The 4994-nt window shown below is 47.8% G+C and overlaps 1 long non-coding RNA gene across 1 annotated transcript; it reads left to right on the top strand.

Moving 5' to 3' along the window:
- Nucleotides 1-790: 790 nt before the first annotated feature.
- On the top strand, nucleotides 791-3891 carry LOC135818221 (uncharacterized). The gene is made up of 2 exons (XR_010553639.1): nucleotides 791-1609; nucleotides 3381-3891. It is a non-coding gene; the product is annotated as an uncharacterized LOC135818221 (long non-coding RNA).
- The last annotated feature ends 1103 nt before the right edge of the window (nucleotides 3892-4994 follow it).

Here is a 4994-nt window from a genome sequence, read left to right as displayed (position 1 = left end):
GTGATCTGGGAAAAAGGTGACGGCGCGGTTTCATCGCCGCAACCTCTACTTGCAGATCATATCCAGTAGCTGCCTCCATTCGCCTCGAACTGCAGCTACGTCTGATAGGCGCTCCAGATCTTCCAGGCTCTGCAATCGCCCGCACGCAGCTCGGTGGAGGTCGTCGTCGAGCTTCACCGGCAGGATGATGCGAGGGCGGCCTCTCCACTTGTGGTCACTACATTGAAAGTAGCTGACCATGCTTAGGACGGCGGACGCATCACTGGGAAGTCGGAGGATATGGCCAAATAGCCTCCACCGAGCTCTGGTGATGATCCGGCTGATCGGCTCTGCCTTGCACCTGTCGTAGAGTGCTGTTGTTGCGATCTTCTACGGCCAGACGAAGCCGATCAGTGAACGGAGCTGGCCGCGGTGGAATGCGTCGAGTCCACCCTCGGCAGCTGCCGTCAGTCCCCATGTACCGGCATTGTATACTAGCACTGGTAGTACAAACGCATTGTAGAGACGAAGCCTCAGTTCTTCTCCAACGGTACTGCGCCGGCTCCATAGTGACCAGAGCGATTGAAACGCTGCAGCGGCTAGTTGTTTCCTCCGAGAGACATCCTCGCTATCCCCGAGGAGTGAGCCGAGCTTCTTGGTGGTGCGCCACTGTTCCGCCACCCTGTCCAGGGATCGGCCCAGAACGGTAATATCTGTTTTATCCGGGTTTACCTTCAGAGCCCATCCATCCGTTGAGGACGTCACCGATAACCGGCTCCAGGTCCTGTCGGGTGAAACAATTTACGAAGCGCTGCGAGCAATGTATCGAGAGATAAATCATTCGTAAGTTGAGCCGCGATCTCGGCAGTTTCAAAAGCGCGCAGTGCGACTTGAGTATCGAGAATTTGAGATTTTCGTCGCGCTGATTTCCTCAAATTTGCAGGGGCTTCACTTGTGATATTTTCAAGAGAACACAGCAAAAAAATCGAAACTCTGCGATCAATAAAAACGAAATCGCTGGAGCAGGACGCGTTTGGGCCTGTTTGGGGCAATTTTCGCACCGTCGCTGCACTCTGCCGCTATAGCCTATACGGCTATAGGCTAGCGCTGGATATGTACGTGTAGATCTACATGACTGTACTGTGTCCTGGGTATCATGGTCGACCTCATTCTCTCCCTGGTACCTTTCCACTTCCAAGAAGCCCAAGATAATGAAGATTGAGTGAGTAGAACTGAAGTTATGATCCAAACAACATGAAAAATGCATAATTTTGAAAATTTCCTAGGGCTCTTTAGAAAGGGTTAAAACTTAAAACTCATCGTTTGGGATTCGGTTGGAAACCCCCCTAGAGGTGACCCTGCGTACGCGCCTGACAGCTCCTTGAAAAGATGGCCTCTCAAGCGCAATTGAGAAAACACTTGCATATCCATCAATACTTCGGCCCTGGGTCATTATAAGGTTGATAAGAACCAGAGAGCGAGGTGTAAAAGGAGCACGTGCATGTTTTGTGTTCTATCTGTCCATCAGGTGGCTGGTATCCTGCACCTACAGTTGATCTTGCCCTGGAGGATTATGGTGATGACGGCGAAATCTCAGCAGACAAGGGACCTTGGCTGTTTGACTTGGATGGTAGGGTGCTGTTTGGCTGTGTTGTATCATATACCGCCCTCTGGCGATAAAGCCTATTGGCTTCTTTCTGGTGTGACTCTTGTGCAGGCTTGAACATGGGTGCTTTGGCTTTTTGGTGTGTGGTGTGTAGAAATATATGGAATGGTATAGCGCGGTGTGGTATGGTCTTTGGTTGTGTGTCTGTGTGTATTATCTTCTCTTTTAAAAATCGATGTATATGGTCCGGCATGCTTGTGGAGAAGACGCTACTGAAGACTGGTTCAGTCCAGTGTTATCCAGATCATTGACCAGGTATTGCGGGTGTGCAATTCATAAGTGCTCCCGCTGGAAATACATATACGAGGATATGCATCGACATCCTAGTTTGTCACCCCCAGTCAAGGCACTCGTAAACTCTCTAAGTCAAAGGCAAATCCAAAACTGAAATGTGTCGTTTACCCGTAGAGTGCTTGGCTGTCTTCAATGGCTTCAGGCCTGAGTGGCAGAGGTGATAACATAGCAAAGAAAGTGGCATATGGACAATAAGAAGAAACGAGTGACCACAAAACATGCACGCTCAAAAATACAAGTAGTGCAGTCATTCTACATTCCGACGATAACTATCAACTTCAGGCTCTTGATGATGAGCATTGTGCAGGAACATGTGCAGCGCTACTGAATTGTACTTTGAGAAGCAGTAACACACGATCCATTATAAAAGTCGTCATTATCATCAAAAGAGACGAACGTCCAACACCAGCCTCCAGCCGTGCAGAGTATATCTGCCTTAATCTCAACCAGCATATGGCTCGCATTTGGCTCCTTCCACAAGGGTGTGACATGGCCTAGAATCCCATCTGCCATAACTGTTTGATGTGGCACAACCCCTCTCCCGATTGAAGGGTGAAGCGCAAGGCATAGCTTCACGAGGCAATGCAATGCGCTCTATGTTGTAAGGTCAAATGCATACAAAACACGTCCAGCATGTACGGTGCTGCTCAATGAAATCCGATCAAATGAGTCAAGTTTACGACTTGCACCATCTCGCAGCCCAGTCACCGTAGGTCTAGGGCTGAGCAATGCCCAGAGCGTACTTGAGTGGCTCGACTGGATTTCATGGAGCAGCTCTGGACATGCATGCACATACCAGTACATGTCCAGGGCGACACAGTTAGTGAATGTAAACGAACGGTTTTTCTTGGGAAGAAGAAGCACCGTCTTAATTGCCAGATATTCATATGTGTTTAAATTAGCACACAAGATAGATTGGAAGCTGTGTCGCAACTCTGAGTTTCACGTATTACTACGATCATCAGGCAAGGCTCTTCCCTACATGGGTATTGAGCACTCTTCGCACAGTGAAGCACACCACTTGATTACGTATGGGTTTATAATGATAGTTTGCAGGTTATAGAATGGAACACCCCCAGCACAACGTGTTAATGCGGCAGAGTTAGTGACCGACTGTTTGAAGTCTTCGTGTACGTGTGAATGCGCATGTGCAGGAACTGTTAAGTGGGACATGTACACGAAGGTTTGTGCAGTGGTGTTGAGTTGCCTGATGATTGCGTCGTATGAACCTCAGAGCTGCAACAAACTAGACTTGTGCTCTGCTATTCTGTTTCGGATGTTGAGATTTTTTCTTTCTCTTTTTTCTCTACAAAATCCACATATCTCCAGACACTGGGGTGAATAATGGAGTGTGGTGGTGGGGCCCATTAAGCTCCGCCGACCAGAGGTCTCGATAAGATATAAGTTTCTTCTCTTGTTTTTACCCTTGAATTGTGTGCAGTTGACCCATTAGAGAAGAACAATCTCTACTCAAGTATGCCAGACCAGGTGAAGGTGATGGAGGCCCAGCTGGCCGAGTACATGGAGGGATACGTCAACGACCTCTATAGCCAGCACCAGCCAGATCCCAAATGCAACCCAGATCTCTTCAACGGAGCCTGGTCATCAGGATGGTGCTGATTACTAGTGTGATAGTATCCATCATGTCCTGGTAACAACACATCGCTTTATTACGATTTGGGTCGATTTTGATACTATAATTATGTATAATCATTTCCACCTGAGTCACAGAGTACTACGCATCTGGACTCCAGGTAGTCGTAACAAACAAATGGCAAACCGAAAACAATGGGTCTATGTAATATTATAATTAAATAATTCAGAATACTTTTGCTTTCTCCCATGCCGAGCTGCCCAGCATGCCTGCGTCATCTCCCAGGACTCTACTTGCTTCTCAGAGTCTGGTATCGTGAATTGATTGATGGGTGCTGAGCCAAATTGGCCGTGGTAAATTGCTCAGGCTCCGTGTCTTTTGCGTATCTTGTATGTGCGATCCTACACGACCCTGTGTTTGTGACACATGCAAGTCTTTGGTATGCATATAATTCTTCTAAGCTAACAACTATGCGTGGGGGACACGTTATCAGTACATAACAGGGGTGGATACAGAGATCTCTTCAGGGGGATCCCAGTTTAGCCCAAACCGAATGTCTGATACATGTACATGCATACAGTTTCTAGTAGTACTTTCACGAAATTTAAGGGGTTCCACGGAAGCCACGGAACACCCCCCCCCCCCCCCCCCTACACACACACACCCTCTGGATCAGCCCCTGAATACAGTCAACTTCGCTAATAGCGACTGCGGATGCAACGACAAGTCGTGCACAACGACAGAATTTCCATGCTCAGAGCAAAGTCCATTCTACCTGTATACATGTAATGAGACTTCGGGCATAACGACACTTCGCGAATAAGGACACTGTTCTGATGCCCGGCTGAGTGTCGTTATACGCAAAGTTCACTGTATGCTGAGATGAACTATTCACCGGTATCGCATTTATGTAAATAGTCAAGTACAACCCTATCTTGCTTCTACGTTCTAGCATTCCACTGTCCTACCCATCTTTTAAGTTTGATGTTCATGGTCGAGTAAAACCTGTAACTAAAGACCCCCGTGACTAGGGACCAGCCTGGTACAGCAGACCACTTCGCCAGGCACGGACGGCCTGGTCTCACGTTCATAATAATTACATTAGATATCCTTAGCTAAAAAAACGCTAACGTAAACGCCAACCTTTCCGTACTTCGGATCGGTCAAGCTGACTTTTCCCTTAGCGCAATGTACGTTATAGTTCAGACGAAGTAGTCGTGACAACCATGGCGATATGAATTTTCGTGGAAACAGGTGCGGGAAATTCAAAATTTTGAGCCAGGGTTTAGTTTGCTGTCGTTCCGAAAGAATACCTTGGTGAGGTCTTTCACTCTGGAATAGCAAAATCACGGCGAAAATGAGTTTTCGCTGTTCCCAGGTCCTTGGAACACCTTTCCTAAACGCAGCACCGAAGACTGTAAGGGTTCTCCAGCTCCAGCACGTCTGGAAGAGGCCGATGAA

The sequence above is a fragment of the Sycon ciliatum genome, chromosome 5 (genome assembly GCF_964019385.1).
Source record: "Sycon ciliatum chromosome 5, ocSycCili1.1, whole genome shotgun sequence".
Lineage (NCBI taxonomy): Eukaryota > Metazoa > Porifera > Calcarea > Leucosolenida > Sycettidae > Sycon > Sycon ciliatum.
This window is presented reverse-complemented; position numbering and strand designations above follow the sequence as displayed.